This window comes from Marmota monax, unplaced genomic scaffold (genome assembly GCF_021218885.2).
Source record: "Marmota monax isolate L192 unplaced genomic scaffold, Marmota_monax_Labrador192_F-V1.1 WCK01_AAM20220418_F8-fsc00083, whole genome shotgun sequence".
In the NCBI taxonomy this organism is placed as follows: domain Eukaryota; kingdom Metazoa; phylum Chordata; class Mammalia; order Rodentia; family Sciuridae; genus Marmota; species Marmota monax.
The window spans coordinates 3,607,087-3,630,317 of NW_026692848.1; positions in this window are offsets into that span (position 1 = coordinate 3,607,087).

Here is a 23,231-nt window from a genome sequence, read left to right on the forward strand (position 1 = left end):
CTCCTCCTGGACAGAACTGCATTGCTTCCTCTCCCGTTGATGCCGCTGCTTCACCTCGAGTGGCCAACTCACCTTGGGCCCTCGGGTTTTCGCTGGGCTCACGTGCTTTCTGTTGCAGGTTAATTTAGGCTGGCGTGGGCATTGCTAAAGGAGAGCCAGTCCTTGGAAGAGGAAGAGTTGGGATAATTCTGGGGAGGAAGACCTTAAGTGAAGATTGAACTACTGCATCTTCACATGAGATCCTGAAGTCCACTCTCCTGGAGGCCACACCGTGAGTCCTGGGAATGGAGAGTGCCACACTCTGCTCGCTCACTTACAAGGAGTCAACTCAGACTTGGCTGACTTCTCTGAGGGTCCGGGTCCTGTCACTGATGGACGGTTGCAAGCCTCTCTGGCTGCGAATCCCATCTCGCTCACAAGGTATCACCATCCTCACTGCCCACCATCCGCCTACCTCCCCGGCTTTCTCCTCCTGCTCTTCCTTCTGTGTGCTTTCTCCTTTTCCAAATAGTGTAGGCACAACCGTAGAAGAGCTCAGCCCCTGGAAGTTACTGTCCTCACTGCCCCTGGGTTTCACCACCAAGTGCATCTTAAAAGGTGGCTCTCCATGAGGACACAGGAGTGAGTGCCCCAGCAGGGGTCAAGAGACAGCATCAGAAAGTACCATGAATTTACTTTCTTCTTTACAGTAGCCCTTCCTGAAATGAAATGAGGAACCATAATAGGTTTCCAAAACAAAACAAACAGGGGAAGGCTGCTTTGGATCTAACACATTTTCCAAGTGCTATGTCAAATGAAGCCCCACTGGTATCCTCACCAAAGGACTCTTCAGAGCTGCCTGTGTACCAAGGGGGACTCAGTTTCCCACTCTTCCCACCCTCGCTGTTCTAGAGGTCATGGGTTTCGTGTGCACAATGAAGCAGTAGAGCATGGTTGGGACAGTGGTAATAGAATGGAGAGTGAGGCATTAGGTAGGGGCCCCTGAATCAGCACCAACCATGACAGGAGCGTCCATCCTGCCGACAAGAGCAGGAGTGCGAGTTGTGCCCTGGAACCTCAGTACTTTTACGTTTTCCTATCCATCATTCACTCTTCAAAGAAAAATGAAACAAGAAAGAAACCAGTTATCTCTTAATGGATTCTAAATTATTAAACACTTTCCTCACCTCTTCCACCTCCTTGTTGGGACGAGCTGATCTCTCACCTGGATGAAGGCCGTGCTCCTTAGGTGACCTATGGTGCAGTCGAGTCCTTCCTCTCTGCTGTTCCTCTGCACTGCAGCTGGAGCTCTTTTAAATGCAAGTCTGTTGAAGTCAGCTTTTGCTGAAAGTCTTTGTTGGCTGCCATCCAGAGCCTTCCACACAGCTCAGTATGTCTTGTGGCTCTGTCCCCTCTAGTCTCATCCCACAGGCTGCCTTCTGCTGTGTGCAGAGCTGCGGTGACCCTCCGGTATCTTCAGCCCCTCCTCTTCCCTCCCACAGGGCTCCTCAATATGCCATCCCACCCTGCCACCATCCCTCCTCCCGTCCTGCCCGGGGTACATGGGTGGCTTCTTCTTACTCTCTGGATCATACCTCAGATGTAACGTCTTGGTCTCGCTGATTAGGGTAAACACTCCCCACATATATGGGTGTCAATGACACTTTCTTTATTGTAGTGCAGTGGGACCCTCATCTCCATGGGTTCTACATTCATAGATTCAACCATAGGTTCAAGGCTGTGGACAGCCTTTTTTCTTGTCATCATTCTCCACACAATACACTAGAACAAATGCTTTACCTCATTTGCATTGGATTAGGTATTGCAAGAAATCTAGAGATGACCAAAGTTTAAGGGAGACTGTGGATAGGTCACAGGCAAGTACTGTGCCATTTTATATCAAGCACTTGAGCATCCCACGGATTCTGAGGGCTGACTGCACTACAGTTGTACTAATCCTGCATCTACTTTTGTGATTGACATTACCTGCCTCTCTCCAGAGAGTAGGCCACAAAGGGTCAGAGACCTGTCCATTCTTGCTCATCACTGAATGCTTTGGGCCCAGCACAGTGCCTGCCTTTGAGGAGTATTGGACAAAAGCTTGGTTTATTGAGTTAAACAACGGTTCTTTTAAAAGGCCACCCTATTAAACTCTGGCTGCAGGAAACTGTGTCCAAGCAACAAAAAGGACTGACCCATCGGCACGTTGGGCTCCCTGGGATGGAGCTGCAGAGGCTGTAAGGCTGCAGTGATCCCGCCTGAAGGAGGCTCCCAGGCAACCCTCTCTGCAGCATTTCAAAGCGTCTCATTACCTGGAGGGTCTAATATGTCTTTCCACTCGAAGCCACAGGCCTACGTGGCCCTGAGCCATCTTCCCTGGGAACACACTCCCCAGGGAGATCCTCCTGGGTCCCGCACCTGGGCGTCACTGCTCCCCTCTCAGGACTTCTGCCCCTTGCTCTTCCTGTGGTTTGTACTGTCTTCCCCTGTAGCAGGCAAGTTTGAGCAGTATTTAGCTTGATGCTAGGCCACAGGACTCTTGAAAGGGGAAGAGCCACTGTCCTTTCTGATGGCCTCAGAGGAGGACAACATGACTGAATTGTGTGGCCTGTGCCCTGATCCTCATCTTCCAGGAGAAACGGTGTGATGGGCCACTGCTGGCCTGGCCTTATCACGTGGTCCTTCCCCCTGACTCCAGAGAGAGCTGTCATTCAGCCTGGCTCCTCTCCACTCCGCCACTCACTCTTGGGTTCTGCTTTGCTTTGTTCTGAAGTTGCTGCCAAATGAGAACAGCACTCACACTTCGTACTGTCCTTCTGACACAGAGAAACTAAAGCGTGCCTTCTGTAGATCTTCTCTTTTGCTTCTGAACTTGCTAGGAATTGCCCTGCAGACTCACGGCTTCCTGTTTTCCTTCTGGTCCCCTTCTTCATGCTGTAAGGCTCGCTCTGAGCACAAGAGATGTCTTGAAATGGACGAGGATTGCAAATATTAGTTGTATGACTTTGAAGAGTTTTCTACAAACAGATGATATAAATATGATTTATGCACTGGACTGTGAACTAGGTGATTGATAGTATTTGTTAATGCATAGCTTTTAGGTATAACACATAAATTTCTAGTTAGAGTCTATTTCTGTCCAAAATAAAAATATCTACTCAATTTAGCTACTTCAACTATAGTAATTTTCTGGCATGACTTTGTGTTTTGTGTTTTCTGGGCATAGTCTAATTATTTAATTTGGTAACTCCATTAGTTAGCTTTTGCTAAACAATGAACCATCCTAAACTTAATGATTGGAACAATAAACACCTCTCACTTTTTGTGATTCTGGATGTACTGATATAATGATAGCTTATCAGTTGCAAATGACAGAAAATTCCAAACTAATTCATAAAATGTGTTTTTTTTTTTTTTTGGTCAGTCTGAGAAATGGCCCCATTTGTAGCTTCAAAAGTGTTACCAAGAATCCTTGTTTGCCTCAACTTCTCCTTATGGTAGCTTCTCCAGGCAAATCCTCTTTGTAGGGTGACAAAGCAGCCCTGGAATCACACACTTTCCACATCATAGGGACCTAAGAAAGAGGTACTCTTTGCTCTGAGCATCTATATCAGTTTCTAGAAAGGGCTGATGATTGACCCTGTCCCACCAAATGCCCAAACCCAGGAGTCCACAAACAAGCACTGACCACAAGCTTCAGCTGATACTAAAAGGTGAGGAGTCTCCAGGATAGATGAGTGGTGTGTGGGTATCTGTGGGGAGGTGGAGGGAGTGGTCGCCACAGCAGGAAGGAGTCAGTTATTACTGACGTTGAGAATCACAGGGGCATGGCGATATTTAACAGCAGACCCTATTCCTCCTCAGGTTCTTCATGGGCAACCACTCTTTCATTGACCCTCTCAATTGGTACACAGCCAAGTTCATGTCTTTAAGTTTCTTCATGATATTTTTGACCTTTCTGTTCTTTCAAGGGAAAAGTACATTATCTTGATTTTCTGGCATTTAAATAACTAACAGTTATTACAGAAGACCAGTCTTAAGGAAGGATTTAAAAAAAAAAAGGCCTCAAATATCCTAGAAGGTAAGAAGGACTTTGAAGATGCAAAGACTGTGGCGCACACAGCAACCCAGGGAAGAAGAGGGAGAAGACCCGCTTCCGATGGTAGATCTGCTCTCACATTGCCAGAGCAGTGGGCAGCCTCTTTGTTGATTTGGGAAGTTTTAGATCACTCACTGACTCTCTCTGAGGGACCGTTTTCTTGGGTGTTAACATTATTTCCTAAGACTTTATTTAGGTCCTGTACTATTGGCCTTCAGTAGCTGTTGAGGTAGCTGCTGCTGAGCTGGGTTCTTTGTGGTGCTGGTTATAATGTAGCTAGGAAGCAGGCTGTGTTCCCACGGACAGCAGGCAATGGGTGGGTTCTGCAAAAGCCCCGAGCCCAGAGTTAAAAATCCTAATCCTGCTTCTGACCAGGTATGACCATGGGCAATTCCCTTCACTACTATGATGGGGGTCATTGCTCTGTAAAATAAAAAGATTGAATTTAATCATTGCCAAAAACCACTCTGCCTCTCGCAGGGTATGATGTCTAGAAACTTTATGTGAAGGTTGCAAAATTATCTCAGTGTTTTTTTTATTGGTAAATTATACTTTCATGTTTTTTTTTTCTTTTTGAGAATCTTGGGGTTAAGGTTAAGATGCATTGGGACACAAATTTAATCCTCAGGGTCTCAGAGATTCAAAGTGAAGTCCAACATTAACTCCAACAGAGACAGGGAAAATTTCAGAGGAGAAAAATGAATGATCCAGTCTTCCCCAAAATAATCACTTCATTGCTGATGCGTAGCAAGAGCTGAGCCACAGGGTGCACCTGAGCGTCTCACTCATGTCTACTGTGTACAGTAGGCAGTCCCTGCCCAAGCATGTGTGTGTCACTGTGCAGTTGTGCATGCTGCAGAGAAAGCGAGCACACGAGAGAGAGAGAGAGAGAGAGGGAGTCTCCTTCCACCTCACTCCATGTTCCCATGTCTCCTGTCTTCATCCCTCTCACTATTCTCCCCAGGTGGGAGCCAGGGGATAGCTCCTTTCTGCTTACAGGATTGCTTTCTGCCCTGACAGTGCCTGTAGCTGCTGGGAGGCTCGTGGTTGCCCTTGGCCCCTGGTGGAATGAGCACATTTGCCCACACACCAAGTCACTTCTGCCACTTGCTTTGCTAATAAAGTGATGTTCTGACCTTGAGCTGTTTGTGGCCCTAGTTCTCCAGTGGTTCTGTGATGCAGGCAGGGAAAGGGGTACTACATGCGGATCCCTCAGACTCCAGGATGTGGAGGTATGTGTGTTTGTGGGTGTGCATGTGAGAAGAGGTAGAGGTGACCTGCTATCAGGGGTGCTCCAGATGCCATCTTGCAGCTGCCTTGAGAGGGTGCTTGCCTGGAGCCTCCTTCATGGGGAAGCTGCTTTACACCAGGACAGGCCCACTCGGGCTGCTTGGGACCAAGCTTGGAAAGCAAAACTGTCACTTGTTAAGCAGCCCCTTATTGTGCTGAGGGTTCGCTGGCTTGCCTTGTGGAGTTGAAAAATGATTTTGCAAAATGCTATGTGTCAAATATATACTGCAACAATTTCCTGTCAATTCTCTGCATTAATCATTTTGAGATCTTCAGCAGAATGTCCTAACTCTTTTCAGACCACTGAGGCCAGCATGGCGTGAAGACCTAGCACTCTGGGAGTCATCTTATCAGCTGGTTCAGATCTGCTTCCTATCTGGGGAGTAGAACCATAGACTTCTAATCTGTTTACAAGACAGGCAGGGAAAACAGAGTGTTAGGGAGAAGCAGGGGTGGAGAGGAGCAGACACAGAGGAGAAGTCAGGAGGGAGCCCTTTCTCATCCTCGAACTTCCAGGTGCTCCGGATGGAGTGGCCGGCGTGACTGCTCTCCTGGGAGGTGCGCAGATGACCCAACATCACTTATTTTTACTTATTTTTGGTGAAAAATTAAGGTACTCAAGGAAATACATAAAAACGAGAGGGCATCTTCTTTCTCATGTTTTGAAATATATCTTACAAACACTTTTGCTGAACATTTGATTTTTATTCCCCTGAAGATAAACTTTCATTCTTTGATTTCTTCATTCCTCCTGTGATCCAAAACAAATGTAGAATTATTCATATTTGTGTATTATCTGGTGTTTCTCTTATGAAAGACTAAACTTGGATAATTTTATATTGATTAAATTTACCCCCACAACTTATCTGTAGTATTGAAAAGGCTGAAAGAGCACTTATTGCTTCATTTTTCAACTTGGCAGGTGAAAGGGAAAAACAGGTCAAAAAGCAGAAATTAAAGAGCACATTGATGAAGCCAAAGCAAACTCTCAGTTCCCAGAGATTCCAATTTCTTACCAATGTGAGCCTTTACATTTTGTTTCCGCTGTGTCAAATCTAAGTGTTATTGAACTGGTACATTTCATGATCCCCAGTGAACTCACTACACTGAGATGAACTAGCCCAGGAAGTTCTACCAGTTCTAATTATAAATTGATGCACGTTAGTCTCCCGTGGTCCATCAGGTGATTTCTGCCATTATTTGGATAATCTCACTGTTGTCCTCCATTTCTGAATCCCTAGTGCTTTCCTTAGATCCATGAGAATCTCTGTGTTCTCCTGTCCACTTTCTCAACCCCACCTCCGAAGAATGCAGTCATGACCGGCGACAATGGCCTTGAAGCACTAACTGTTTAACCCTGCTTCAACTTGAGTGGTAATCAAGCTCACGCACACACGTCTTTACCCCTGTCCATGTCACTATCCTGGTCAGCCAGAAGGCAGAAGCCCAGATGTGGAGACTTTCATGCAGCTTTGAGACCTGTGGGGTGGAGCTGCAGAGGCTCGAGGACGGGCTCCCCCCTGACGGTGCGTTCCTGGTGGTTGGAGGGTGGGGTCTGGCTCAGGGGTGAAGGGCAGCACAGCCTCTGTCATTGCCAGAGCAGTGGGCCTCTCCCTGGAAGCCAAGTGCAGTGAGGAGAGCAAGTGGTGGGCCACTAACATGGAACTTGCAATGCCCCGCCTCAGCTCCTGAGTCCCTGGGATTACAGGCGAGCGCCACCACACAGGCTTCCTGAGGAAGAGGGGCCTGCAAATTTCATTTCTTCAATGTTTGAGTCTGATTGGTTTCAGTTAGGGCTGTCCTTATCAAATGAATTGGCATGTGCTTTCATCTCTGATGTCCCAAATGTTAGCATTTATTTTTTAGTGTTTGAATTAACTTACCAGGAAAGCTCTCTAGACCTGAAGTTTTCATTGGAGAAAGGTTCTTGATAATGAATCGAAACTTGATAAACAGATAATCATCTGTTGAGATTTTCTACTATCACCTTCAGTCAATTGTGGTAAGTCACCTTTTCCAAGAAAATTCTGTGTTTTTCCTATATTGTTAAATTAATTGACAAAGTCATTTTCTTCACATTTTTCTCTTGCGTCTTTAAATTTCCAATCTTGTATATGTGTGCATTTTAATGTAAAGTGTTGTTTAGAGGCTCGTCTATGTTGTATAGAGGCTCCTCTATGATCTTGTGTGTTTTGGGTTCTGCATGCCTCCTATATCTGGATGTTCATTTTATTCCCAAGGTTTTGGAAAGTTTTCTGTTATTATTTTCCTGCAAACATTATCCATTCCATCTCACAACCCTCCTCAATTCCAGTGATTCTTAAATTTGGCCTCTGCTGTTGTCCCAGACTATTTGTATATTCTGGTCATGATTATTTCTTTTGTTTTCTTTAATACTGTCTGAATGTTCAGCCATTGTGCCTTCTAGTCCTGAGATTCTGTCTTTAGCATGATCTTCTCTGTTTGCAGACTTTCAACTGAACATTTTATTTATTTTATTGTGTCTTTGATTTCAAAGATTTCTGTTTGGTTTTTTTTCAGTATCTCTAGCTCATTCTTGAATTTCTCATTCATACTCTAAGTTGACTTCTTTATTTCATTCAGTTGTTTTTCTGTCTTCTCTTTGAATTCATTAAGTTTTTAAATAGTCATTCTTTTGAATTCTTTTTCTTTTTCTTTTTTTTTAAAGAGAGAGAGAGAGAGAGAGGCTGAGGATCGAACCTGGGCCGCACACATGCCAGGCGAACGCGCTACCACTTGAGCCACATCCCCAGCCCTTGAATTCTTTTTCTGATATTTAATACACTTCAATATCATTGGAGTCACTTGGTGGTCAATTATGAACTTTTAGAAGGCATCGGGTTACATTGTTTTTTTTTTTTTTTACATACATTTGTTATTCCTGACATGGATTTCATGCATCTCTTTAGATGGACTTGTCTTCCAACCACACCTGTGGGTCTTTTTAGGGCACAGTCTTATCTTGCCAGAGTGTCCTAGAGGATGCAGGTGGAGACCCTCATAGGTGTGGCGTCCACAGCCTTTGTGTTCATTCTGGTTTTGCTCTTCTAGTGAATGCCCTGAAATGGGTCTGGAAGACCTACTCCTGGCCATTCCTATGGGGGCCTGGTCATTAGTTTGGATTTTCTTCTCTGCTAGTCTTTGTATTAGAGTATAGCTGAAGTTCTGAGTGTAGTTAATTTGTGTGGGGAGCAAGGTGTGCTCTCTTTTGGCTGGTTTTAGTTCAGCAGAAAAGTCTCTATGAACTTGGAATATCCTTGTAGATTCCCAGCACTTCATGAGTAAGAGGGAAACAAATGAGAGAAAAATATTTGATATTCAATGTTTGCACATATATATTTTTGATGATCTTTATTTATTCCTGTAAATTGAGCTTTCCTTTGATAACTTTTTATTCCAACTTGAATTTCTATTCCTTGTAGTGTAGGCCTGCTTTTTATCTTCCAAATTTTAAAATATGCTCTCACTGAATTGGAATTGAGGTTGACCTTTTTTTCTCCTTCCCTCACTTTACAATGGAAGCCCATTTTCTTCTGGCATCCATGTTTCCAATAACTCAGCGTCTTTTGAATCCTTGTTTTCCTGCCTCTAATGTATTTTTTGTTTTGTTTTCAGTTTATTTCAACATTTTCTTTTTATATTTTTATTAGTTTCCCTGTTATATGCTTAGTTTAATTTCAAAGTTTGAAAGTTTTTTTAAACCATTTCAGTCTTACAGTCTAATACAAAGAATTGTTACAAATAACCCATAATATATGCTCATTTCCACATGAACCTCACTGAGAGTTCTCAAATGTTAACACTTACCAAAATTATTATAGAGATATAATATATACTATAACAACTTACTTTTATATGTTACATAATTTTTTCTAAGCCTTTTAAAATCTAGTTTATACATGTTCTCCCTTATAAGTGATAGTGTGTATTTGTCAAATTGAGGACATTTTCTTATGTATCTGTGGTGCAATTAATTGTTCTAATATTATTTGCTAATCTATAGCCTTTATTTAAATTTAATCAAGTATCTCAATAATGTTTTTTTATAGCAAAAGAAAAAAATTGGTCAGGATCCAAACCAAGATCACTCCCTGCAGTTAGTTCTCATGTCATTTTATTCTTTAATCTGGGGCCGTTCATGGTCTCTGATGTTTTTAATGAGTGCAGGCTAGTTACTGTGTGCACTAGCTTTTAACTTGGGATTGCTGAATGTTTTCTAATTAACAGCTCAAGTTATGTTTTTGTAACTGGGATGGCAGAATTGGCCTTGTCATTAGTATACTATATATGGGGTTGCATGGTACTAATTTTTTCCTTCTCAGTGATGTTAATTTTAATGATTTTGTTGAGGTTGCATCTTCTAGTCTCTCTGCTTTAAAGTTTTTGCTTTGTTTTTGTAACTAATAAGTGTCTTGAGGAGACATACTTTAAGATTAGATTAATATTCCATATCTGATCAACTACTTCTTCTACTAATTTTAGAGTCTGTTGATGAATGTTGTCTGAATGCACTACTGAATGACGATTATTAAATGATGCTTTTCTAATGCAATGACTTCTTTTTAACTCATCCTTTGGGATTGTACCATATAGAAGAAGTTTTATATTTCTATTATTGGTTTGTTTACTTCAATACGGAATTATGGATTCTGGATTTATTTTCTGTGCTCAGTCAATGGGAGCCTTTTCAAATGAATTTCAGTGTCCTTTAGATATGTCCCATAATTTCTTCAACACTCTTAATTGTTGACATAACAAGATATTTTAGTATTATTTTGTACCATCTAGTACCAGCCCTAGAAGTATTTTCTCCAGGAGGGCCTGATTTCTATTTGGAAATACTAAATATTCCCATTGCTATGGCATGTAATTGTATTTAATTCCCTTCATGAGACAGAGCCAGGAAATACACAACGCACATCTACCTATCAATGCCAATTGACAGGTACATTTACATTTATATCCACCTATCAAACCATGGCTTCACACTGATTTCTCCGATTCCAATCCCAAAGGTTTATTTTCACCCATCCTTCTCTAGACCTGAATTGAAAATCCTGGCTTTCCCTAGCCAAGGCTCTGACCTGAGGGTGGATTCTGAACCCAGGGCTCTGCACATGCCTAGCCTGTGCTCTACCACTGAGCTACCTTCCCAGCCCTGCTGGGTATTTACTTATTTGCTCAATCATAGAATTGACAGAATGCAATGTTAGGATCCCTAACCTATTCCACTGTGAGAGAACACAAATCCCTAGTAATTAGAGTTCAACATTGTTTCATGTTGCTGCTGTTGGTTCTGCCCAGGGGTATATAATGAAGTATCTACACGTTTCTTGGGTCCTCTCCTTCCCCACTTTCAGTTTGGTTATATCTGTCATCTTAAGTGTAATTACATTTATTTCTGGTGGTGTTTCAGTTGATTGTGTATTTTTTGGATCTGATAAATCTAAAAATCAGACTATACAAACTAGCACACAAGACAGATGTTGCCCACCATCCATTTTACATTTATCTTACCCTACTTCATGTTTACATCCTGTGTTTCTGTATGCATGAGTGAGGAGATATGTACTTAGTTCTCCTTCTAATATAAAATATCACAAACCACTGATGTTTATACTTTTATTTTCATTTAGAAAGATACTTGGAAATTGCTTCATTAAAGTTCATAGACGTGGCCCTCATTCCTTTGTAAAGCTGGGAGGTATACCCTGTTGAGTATGCAGTCCTTTTTTCAACTCCTATGTATGGGATTTGATGGTTTCTAATAACTTTGTGCATATCTATGTTGAGGTGTATCTTCAGGATGAATACTAGTATCAGGTTGGCTAAATTAGATGATAAATGCTAATGGGTTTTGCTAATATTGCACGAACCAGTTTGCATTTCAACCAACAGGGTCTATGTCTCCAAATTCCCAAAACAAATGTGTTCCTCTATACGTCATGATAACAGTGGAGTCTTTCTTATAAATTTATTGTGGTTATAATTAATATTTAATGAACTGCATCCATTTTAACTGAATATTTTGATGAACTTTGAAAACATACATCAAGATAACCACCAGCACAATCAAGTCTTAGAATATTTCCATCCCAGAATTTTGCATGTGACTCTTAGCAGTCAATCTTTCTTGTTAGCCCTGATAACCGGCAACTTCAAGTATGCATTCTGTCTCTGTTCTAACTTAGTTTTGTGCTGTTCTGCAATTTCATACAAATAGAATCACAACATATGCCATTTTATGTTTGACTTTCACTGAGCATAATGTTTGACGCTGATCCATGACATCGAGTGCTGGTTTCCTACTGCTGAGACCTATTACCTATATAGATACACCATAAACTGTTCATATTCTCCTGCAGACATTTGACATTTGTGTTGTTGTTTTGGATATGTGAATAGATTTGCTACGAACACTTATTTAAAAAGTCTTCATGAGGACATTTGGTTTATTTCTCTTGGCTAACTAGCTAAGAATGGAGCGGTTGGTTCGGAGCATGGGAATGTTTGACTCTATAGGGAACTGTCAATTGCTTTTTGGAATGTTTGAACCATCACACTCCCACGCCCGCTCAGAGATCCATTTGCTCTGACTCCTCACCAACCACCAATGCTGGGCTGTCCTGCCTCCTTGATTTTGGCCATTCTAGGCTGTGTGCTATGCTACCTCACTGAGGTTCTAATTTGCATTTCCTTGAGCAAACATGTCAAGCATTTTTCCAGACGTTTGGATCATTTTATATATGTTCTTTTGTTACATGCTACACACGTTTTGCCAATTTTCACTGAGTTTTTATCTTGTTATTATGTAATAAGAATTCTATATGTATATATTCTGGATAGTGTTATTCTTTTCAGATGGAAGTATTTGCAAACATTTCGTGTTTGTGGCTGAATTTTCATTTTCTTAACACTCTCTTTGAAGAACAGAAGTTTTATGTTTGAATTAAATCCAGTTTTGTTGTATAAATTTTTTTTGTGTGTGTGTGTGTGTGTGTTTACTGGTGTCATAGCTGAAAAATTTTCATGCACTCGTAGATTTTATTCTATGGTTTTTCCTATACAGTTTATAGTTTCAGTCTATGGTTCAATTTATGTTAAGTGTTGTCAAAATCCTTTGTCCATCAATGAGGTTTATTTCTTTATTCTTAATTGCTTTTAAATGTACTGTATGGACAAAATGTGAAATTATCCCAACATTTCCCAGTGGAGGTGAAATAACATGCATAAAGATTCCTGGAGGTCACAAGCTTGGTCACCTGGAATAGAAATCCACCCAAAGGACTGGCGCTCGCTGTAGGCAGTCACCACCTCCCACTCTGTCCAGGTTTTGGGTTACCCAGGACACCTGAGATTTCGCCTCACCACTCACAGTAATTTATTCATCATATTTGTAAATTATTCATCAATTTTGTAAAGTTCAATTTTGAAATGCATTTTGAAAAGGGATGGAAAGGAGGAGCTACTAAGTGCTGTGTACTCTGGCTCACCCACCAGGGGCTGGAGCCAGCTCTGACCCTGCCTCCTGCTGAAGGTTTCATGAATGGAGCAAGTTACAGATCCATCCTAAGCCCCAGTTTCCTCCTGTGAAAAGTAAGAGCAATGGCATGATGTACCGTTAAATCCTACTGTTATCTAACATTATCTATTCCACTCTAAAATATTCCATATAAAGGCCTTGCCCACATCAAGGCATATATAAAGATAACAGGAATTTTAATAAATATGTCCTACCAATACTTTTATTCTATTGCTGTTCAAGCCTTTCATCTTTTGAAAAATCTCCAAATAATTCAACATACTATCTCTCTGACATGTGCAAGGAGAAATACTCAGATATAAACTTTTTAGATAGTCACCGAAACACCTTGAAAATAATCTGATTTTATGCTTTCAGATATATCAAATCTTCTTGGTGCTTGTAACATCCTAATTTGTTCTGCATTGAAAATCCAAGTTCACATTTCACAGTGGGAATGAACTCATGAAGAAAAATCAATTCTTACATGCTCAGAGTTAAGCAAAACCCAGTTTCAGCTCGTGAGGCGGATGGCATGTGCTGAGGTCAGGGGATCTGCTCATCAGCCTTGCACTTGTAATTGATCATGGCGTCTGAAGCAGATAGATGACTTGCAGCTTCTCCAATAAATTTGTACCATTTTCTTGAGCCATTTCTTTATCTTTGGGACATGACCAGAAGAACTGTATGCATTTGGTTAGAGAGACAACGTGATCTATGTGTGCATCACTCATTAAAAAATAGTCAATTGTTATAAAAATAACTTCACCAATCAGAAAAAAGGATATATTTTCCCCATTGAGAAACATTTATATTGACCAAAACATTTTTTAAAACATATCAACTACAAACTGAGTTTTATTTGTTTTTGCTCGGTAGGCAAAATTAGCCGGCAATTTCAGCTAATGGGTCTGATAACTTATGGAATTTGTAAACCCTGTAGTTAATTAGGAATGACTTTGAACTTGTCAGTAGTAGGAGCTTCATATCACAGAATTATTCCAGGTAATTTCAGTGCCTTCAGTTCTCAGGGAAATTACCTAAGAACATATCATAATAGATGACTTGCTGAAATTAAAAATATCCCCAAAATACAACTTCGAAGGGTCTGAATTCTAAGATAGTGTTTTATTGATCATGTAGCAGATAATCACTCTTTCTTCAGCTACAGTTAATATTATCAACTGGTACTCTGGGATACTGGTTTATATATCAATCTCTCAGATATTTGGTCATAATAAATCATTTTGCCCAACGTGGTCACTTCTGAATAAGCAGATAAAAAACTGTTACAGTCTTCTAATATTAAAGACTTTCTTTTGAAATCAATACTGATGCTGCTATACTGAAATTAAGCAGGGGCTTTGGGCAATGGAATCTGTGCTCAAATTAGATGGGTGAGATTCCCTGTAGGATTTGCTGCTGCTGAGGTCAGGGGCAGGGTGGGGCCACCTGCCCACAGACTGGAAAGGATGTTAGGCCTACGAGAGTTTCTTTCAGTGGAGAAACTCCTGCGCCTGATATTCTTGGTGGCTTCTCTTACTTGTTTTATTAGTAAGACCAGATATTATAAAATTTATCTTCCATCAGGAATTCAGGTTTAATCTTCAACCAAATGCATCTGAGTAAAAGGACTCTTCGGTCTTTCCTTATTTCTCTCACCAATGTAGAAGACTTATTCTCCTTGAATAGCTTAAATAGCCCACTATTTACTAAGTATTTACCGTGGACTCAGAAAAATAGATGTAAAAAATACATGATGTTTAGGATAACGTGTTCGTCTCAAGTTCAAAGGCATTAGGGTAATCAGACTCCTTTTCCTTATTCCAAAAGAGAGGTTTGGATGGCAAAGTGTTTTGGCAGGAGGAGGCTGCTTTGGTGATAATTCAACCTCATGAGGGCAGGCATGCAGGGTTTCACAAGGGCAAAAAGAACTGATTATCATTTCCAATTGTGGGATCTTTGAAGAGATGTCTTTTTGCCATGAATACCCACTATACCCTCTAGGTTTAAGGGAAGCTAGTTAGCACCTTCCTACTTATTCTAGCAAGAAAATCAGGCACTCACTGAATGTAAGTGCACCTATTTGAGAGGAAATAATTGGAAAAGCTCAAAGATGCACAGAGCTATTACAGTGCCACTCTATATAAGATCAAGCATAAATTTCTAGCTTTAAGGTTGATGGGATTATTTCCACTTTGGAACGGAGTCATAAACACCCCACTGTTTATTCATTCAGCAACTCCTGACTGAATGCCTACTGCAGACCTGATTACCTACTTGCTGAAAAGAATGAGTATTTGCTGGATGAGATGGAAGCCATGCACACAGGAGGTTTGCTTCCTGCTGGAGAAGACAGAGGGCCAGAGTGTGGTGGAGACTGTATGCAGTTCAGGACAGAGTCCCCACCTGACGGGGGTCAGGGAAGTTCTCTGAAGAAGATGGTTAGGTGGAGAGATCTTAAACACTTAGGTGCAAACTGCTAGATAATCAAATCTGAAACTTTTATTCAGGTGTCTGACTCCTGCTCGTCTACAATCGCTGAACTCCAGTTCTCAGATTTTTGTGTATCTCCTTATAGAGCAATTTACAGAAAAAAATATCAAATCCTAATAATTCTACATTATGATTGAGTCGGACATCAGGCATCAACAGTATAAAACAAATAAACATCATCATCTCCATTGTCATGGTCTGAATAACAATTTGGTCCTGTCAAGGTTCATGTGTAGGAATCCTGTCCCCCAGAGAGATGGTATTAGGAGATTGAAACTTTGGGAAGAGATCAGTCATGAGGATTCTCATATATGGGATTAGTGTCCTGATCAAAGGACCCAGAGAGCTCACTCATCCTCTTTCCATCATGTGAGGGCATAGCAGAAGTCACCAGAACCCAACCACACTGGCACCGACAATGGACTTCCAGCCTCCAGAACTGTAAGAAATAGATGATGTTTATGGCATTTTGTTACAGCAGCTTGAGTTAACTAAGACATGGTTTAATGGGAAATCAAGCATTTCCACTCTTAAAAATATTATCTTCATGACCATCAATAATCAAAGAATGCTGTGTAATGCATATCAGTTTAGGCAGAGGTGGTCAGCATGGACCTCATCTTCTGCTTATAGTCACTTGAGAGCCTTTATAGGCAAATACATGTGTGTATGTGAGCGCACGCGCATACATATGTGCACATTGGAAGACATGAGTTGGGGGTGTTACTCTCCTCTATCCTTACCTTTATAACCTTCGGGGAGGTAAGAATAATTTTTCAAGAAAAGAACCTAGGAGCTCTCATTATGAGAGAGCTTAAAATTTTGTGTTAGAGTAACACAAGCTATTACAACAAATGACTCCCAATATTTCAGTGCATGACACAACAAGAATTTGCTGCTTGCTCCTATAAAATAACAGGTCAATGGATACAATCCAAGGCTCCTGAAGATCTTGTATCTCTACTACCACCTAGGGCCTTGCTACTGGCTGGAGGAGAAACAGAATGAGGAAGATGCATCTCAGTTTAACTTGCATCTCAGTTTTTCCTGCCTTGATTTGTTAGTGACAAATACATTGCTGTTCATGTTCATTTTGGAAGAACTATGCACATGGTCCTCCTTGAATGCAAAAGAGAGGGGCTGGGGAATGTCATCTGTCGCTATAGTCATCATTTTTCAGTAGTGACTCTATGTTAGGGAAAGGGGTGTATGAACTTTGGTATTCATATTGTTAACACAAGATATCTTCACTCTTCTTTCCAAGCAGAATATTTTAAACCACACTGAAAGGAGGAAATCCAATGTCCAACCCAGCCAGTACTTGTAGTCCAATGATCAGGACCTCTGGCAGATGATCATTGCTATAACCAAAAGTCAAATGGGCTTCTCAAAGTCTAAGAAACCTCTGACCCCATGGACATCTGTGTCTCCCACCCTGCAGCAGTGATGGGAGACAGAAACAGGGTACCACAACATAATCTTGAGAATAGAAATGAATGAAAGAAAAAACACACAGAGGCAAGCACGACTCATTCATTGATCCATACCATGTGAGAACTAGTGCGGCCAGGTGTTCCTGAGAAGTGATGGCTTGCAGAGGGCTGAGTTCTTTGGTCTAGCTCTAATGCCGCTACCTGGGAGAAACTCTTATCCCTTGTTCCTCTCCCCTGGAGCTTCCATCCTGTTTTGTTACTATGAGTCTGTGGTATAACTTAAAATCAGGTATTGTAATGCCTTCAACACTATGCTTTTTGTTTAGGATTTCTTTGGTTATTCTGGGTCTTTTTTTTTTTAATTTTTTATTGTTGGCTGTTCAAAACATTACATAGTTCTTGATATATCATATTTCACAATTTGATTCAAGTGGGTTATGAGCTCCCATTTTTACCCCATATACAGATTGCAGAATCACATCAGTTACACATCCATTGATTTACATATTGCCATACTAGTGTCTGTTGTATTCTGCTGCCTTTCCTATCCTCTACTATCCCCCCTCCCCTCCCCTCCCCTCCCCTCCGCTCCCCTCCCCTCTTCTCTCTCTGCTCCCTCTACTGACATTCGTTTGTCCCCCTTATATTATTTTTCCCCTTCCCCTCACTTCCTCTTGTATGTACTTTTGTATAACTCTGAGGGTCTCCTTCCATTTCCATGCATTTTCCCTTCTCTCTCCCTTTCCCTCCCACCTCTCATCCCTGTTTAATGTTAATCTTCTTCTCCTGCTCTTCGTCCCTACTCTGTTCCCAGTTACTCTCCTTATATCAAAGAAGACATTTGGCATTTGTTTTTTAGGGATTGGCTAGCTTCACTTAGCATAATCTGCTCTAATGCCATCCATTTCCCTGTAAATTCTATGATTTTGTCATTTTTTAATGCAGAGTAATTCTCCATTGTGTATAAATGCCACATTTTTTTTATCCATTCATCCATTGAAGGGCATCTAGGTTGGTTCCACAGTCTAGCTATTGTGAATTGTACTGCTATGAACATCGATGTAGCAGTGTCCCTGTAGCATGCTCTTTTTAGGTCTTTAGGGAATAGACCGAGAAGGGGAATAGCTGGGTCAAATGGTGGCTCCATTCCCAGCTTTCCAAGAAATCTCCATACTGCTTTCCAAATTGGCTGCACCAATTTGCAGTCCCACCAGCAATGTACAAGTGTACCCTTTTCCCCACATCCTCACCAGCACTTGTTGTTGTTTGACTTCATAATGGCTGCCAATCTAACTGGAGTGAGATGGTATCTTAGGGTGGTTTTGATTTGCATTTCTCTGACTGCTAGAGATGGTGAGCATTTTTTCATGTACTTGTTGATTGATTGTATGTCCTCCTCTGAGAAGTGTCTGTTCAGGTCCTTGGCCCATTTGTTGATTGGGTTGTTTGTTCTCTTATTGTCTAATTTTTTGAGTTCTTTGTATACTCTGGATATTAGGGCTCTATCTGAAGTGTGAGGAGTAAAGATTTGTTCCCAGGATGTAGGCTCTCTGTTTACCTCACTTATTGTATCTTTTGCTGAGAAAAAACTTTTTAGTTTGAGTAAGTCCCATTTGTTGATTCTAGTTATTAACTTTTGTGCTATGGGTGTCCTATTGAGGAATTTGGAGCCCGACCCCACAGTATGTAGATCGTAGCCAACTTTTTCTTCTATCAGACGGCGTGTCTCTGATTTGATATCAAGCTCCTTGATCCATTTTGAATTCACTTTTGTGCATGGTGAGAGAAAGGGATTCAGTTTCATTTTGTTGCATATGGATTTCCAGTTTTCCCAGCACCATTTGTTGAAGATGCTATCCTTCCTCCATTGCATGCTTTTAGCCCCTTTATCAAATATAAGGTAGTTGTAGTTTTGTGGATTGGTTTCTGTGTCCTCTATTCTGTACCATTGGTCCACCCACCTGTTTTGGTACCAGTACCATGCTGTTTTTGTTACTATTGCTCTGTAGTATAGTTTGAAGTCTGGTATCGCTATACCGCCTGATTCACACTTCCTGCTTAGCATTGTTTTTGCTATTCTGGGTCTTTTGTTTTTCCATATGAATTTCATGATTGCTTTCTCTATTTCTACAAGAAATGCCGTTGGGATTTTGATTGGCATTGCATTACACCTATAGAGAACTTTTGGTAATATCGCCATTTTGATGATGTTAGTTCTGCCTATCCATGAACAGGGTATATTTTTCCATCTTCTAAGATCTTCTTCTATTTCTCTCTTTAGGGTTCTGTAGTTTTCATTGTATAAGTCTTTCACCTCTTTTGTTAGGTTGATTCCCAAGTATTTTATTTTTTTTGAAGATATTGTGAATGGAGTGGTTGTCCTCATTTCCATTTCAGAGGATTTGTCGCTGATATACAGGAATGCCTTTGATTTATGCGTGTTGATTTTATATCCTGCCACTTTGCTGAATTCATTTATTAGCTCTAATAGTTTCTTTGTAGACCCTTTTGGGTCTGCTAGGTATAGAATCATGTCATCTGCAAATAGTGATAATTTAAGTTCTTCTTTTCCTATTTTGATGCCTTTAATTTCTTTCGTCTGTCTAATTGCTCTGGCCAGTGTTTCGAGAACTATGTTGAACAGAAGTGGTGAGAGAGGGCATCCCTATCTTGTTCCAGATTTTAGAGGGAATGCCTTCAATTTTTCTCCATTCAGAATGATGCTAGCCTGAGGCTTAGTTAGCATAGATTGCTTTTACAATATTGAGGTATGTTCCTGTTATCCCTAGTTTTTCTAGAGTTTTGAACATAAAGGGATGCTGTACTTTGTCGAATGCTTTTTCCGCATCTATCGAGATGATCATATGATTCTTATTTTTAAGTCTATTGATGTGGTGAATAACATTTATTGATTTCCGTATATTGAACCAGCCTTGCATCCCAGGGATGAATCCTACTTGATCATGGTGCACAATTTTTTTGATAAGTTTTTGTATCCGAGTGGCCAGAATTTTATTGAGGATTTTTGCATGTAGGTTCATTAGAGATATTGGTCTGTAGTTTTCTTTCTTTGAAGTGTCTTTGTCTGGTTTAGGTATCAGGGTGATGTTGGCCTCGTAGAATGAATTTGGAAGTTCTCCCTCTTTTTCTATTTCCCGAAGTAGCTTGAAAAGTATTGGTATTAGTTCCTCTTTAAAGGTTTTGTAAAACTCTGCTGTATACCCATCCGGTCCTGGGCTTTTCTTAGTTGGTAGTCTTTTGATGGTTTCTTCTATTTCCTCAATTGATATTGGTCTGTTTAGGTTGTCTATATCCTCCTGACTCAATCTGGGCAGATCATATGACTTAAGAAATTTATCTATGTCTTCACTATCTTCTAATTTATTGGAGTATAAGGATTCAAAATAATTTTTGATTATCTTCTGTATTTCTGAAGTGTCTGTTGTGATATTGCCTCTTTCATCCTGTATGTTAGTAATTTGAGTTCTCTCAATTCTTCTCTTCGCTAGCATGGCTAAGGGTCTGTCGATTTTGTTTATTTTTTCAAAGAACCAACTTTTAGTTTTGTCAATTTTTTCAATTGTTTCTTTTGTTTCGATTTCATTAATTTCAGCTCTGATTTTAATTATTTCTTGCCTTCTACTTCTTTTGCTGTTGTTTTGCTCTTCTTTTTCTAGGATTTTGAGATGAAGTATGAGATCATTTATTTGTTGGTTTTTTTCTTTTTTTAAGGAATGAACTCCAAAAAATGAATTTTCCTCTTAGAACTGCTTTCAATGTGTCCCATAGATTCCGATATGTTGTGTCTGTGTTTTCATTAATCTCTAAGAATTTTTTAATTTCTTCCTTGATGTCTTCTATAACCCATTGATCATTCAGTAACCTATTGTTCATTCTCCAAGTGATGTATTCTTTTCCCTTCCTTCTTTTATCGTTGATTTTCAGTTCCATTCCATTATGATCAGATAGGATGCATGGTATTATCTCTACTCCTTTGTATTGTCTAAGAGTTTCTCTGTGACATAATATATGATCTATTTTTGAGAAGGATCCATGTGCTGCTGAGAAAAAAGTGTAACTGCTTGATGTTGGGTGGTATATTCTATATATGTCAATTAAGTCTAGGTTATTAATTGTGTTATTGAGTTCTATAGTTTCCTTATTCAACTTTTTTTTGGAAGATCTGTCCAGTGGCGAGAGAGGTGTGTTGAAGTCTCCCATGATTATTGTATGGTGGTCTATTAGACTCTTGAACTTGAGGAGAGTTTGTTTGATGAACATAGCTGCACCATTGTTTGGGGCATATATATTTATGATTGTTATGTCTTGTTGGTGTATGGTTCCCTTGAGCAGTATGTAGTGTCCCTCTTTATCCCTTTTGATTAACTTTGGCTTGAAATCTATTTTATTTGATATGAGTATGGATACTCCTGCTTGTTTCCGAAGTCCATATGAGTGATATGATTTTTCCCAACCTTTCACCTTCAGCCTATGTATGTCTTTTCCTATCAAATGCGTCTCCTGTAGGCAGCATATTGTTGGGTCTTGTTTTGTGATCCATTCTACTAGCCTGTGTCTCTTGATTGGTGAGTTTAAGCCATTAACATTTAGGGTTATTATTGAGATATGGGTTGTTCTTCCAGCCATATTTGTTTATTTATGTTACTAAACATGGTTTGTTTTCCTCTTTGATTATTTTCCCCCCTTTAGTGTCCTACCTCCCACTGTTGGTTTTCATTGTTATTTTCCATTTCCTCTTCCTGTAATGTTTTTCCAAGGATGTTTTGAAGAGATGGTTTTCTAGCTGCAAATTCTTTTAACTTTTGTTTATCGTGGAAGGTTTTAATTTCATCTTCCATCCTGAAGCTTAATTTTGCTGGAAACACAATTCTTGGTTGGAACCCATTTTCTTTCAGTGTTTGAAATATGTTATTCCAGGCTCTTCTAGCTTTCAGAGTCTGTGTTGAAAGATCAGCTGTTATCCTGATTGGCTTACCCCTAAATGTGATCTGCTTCCTTTCTCTTGTAGCTTTTAAAATTCTCTCCTTATTCTGTATGTTGGGCATCTTCATTATAATGTGTCTAGGTGTGGGTCTCTTATGATTTTACACATTCGGCGTCCTGTAGGCTTGTAGGATTTGGGGTTCTGTCTCATTCTTCAAGTCTGGGAAGTTTTCTCGTATTATTTCATTGAATAGATTGCTCATTCCTTTGGTTTGAAACTCTGTCCCTTCCTGTATCCCAATGACTCTTAAATTTGGTCTCTTGATGTTATCCCATATTTCTTGGATGTTCTGCTCATGGTTTCTTAACAGTCTTGCTGAGCTGTCTATGTTCTTTTCAAGTTGAAATACTTTATCTTCATTATCTGATGTTCTGTCTTCTAAGTGTTCTACTCTGCTGGTAGTATTCTCAATTGAGTTTTTAAGTTGGCTTATTGTTTCCTGCATTTCTAGGATTTCTGTTTGTTTGTTTTTTATAACCTCTATTTCCCTGTATAGTTGATCTTTTGCTTCTTGGATTTGCTTATGTAATTCATTGTTGAAGTGATCTTTCATTGTCTGATTTTGCTGTCTGATGTCTTCCTTGAGACTCCAGATCATCTGAAGCATGTATATCCTGAATTCTTTATCTGACATTCCATCTGCTGCAGCTATTACCTCTTCTAATGTTGAGTTGACCTGCAATGCTTGTGGTCCTTTCTTTCCTTGTCTCTTCATACTGTTCGAGTTCCTTTCTACTTGGTGAAACTGTTGTGCTATTGAATTTTCCCCCTATATATTTATATTGGTCTTGTATAGTTGCAAAGTCTCCCTCGCAGGCGTGGGCGGCGGCTCTGTCCCTCTGCGGGCCGCTAGGCTTGTTCTGTCGGTGGTCACAGTTCTGTCTACTTTGCAGGCACAGGCAGCGGCACTGCCCCTCTGCAGGCCTCTGGGGCTGTACTGCCAGTGGGTCGCAGGTCCTCCTACCTTGCAGGCGCGGGGGGGGGGGGCGGCTCTACCCTTCCTCAGGCTACTGGGCCTGTTCTGTCTCTCAGTTGCAGGTCTGGCCTGTTCTGATGGTGGTCACAGTTCCGTCTACCTTGCAGGCGCAGGGGGGAGGGGGCGGCTCTGCCTCTCAGCAGGCCGCTGTTCCTCTTCTGCTGGTGGGTCGCAGGCCCGCCTACCTTGCAGGAGTGATTGGAAGCTCTGTCCCACCGCGGGCCACTGGGCCTTTTCTGTCGGTGGTCACCTGGCAGGCACGGGGGGTGGGGGGTGGCTCTGCCCCTCAGCAGGCCGCTGGGCCTGCTCTGTGCGTGGTCACAGTTCCCTCTACCTTGCCGGTGCAGGGGGAGGGGGCGGCTCTCTATTCTGGGTCTTTTGTTCTTTAATATGAATTTAGGATTTTTTCC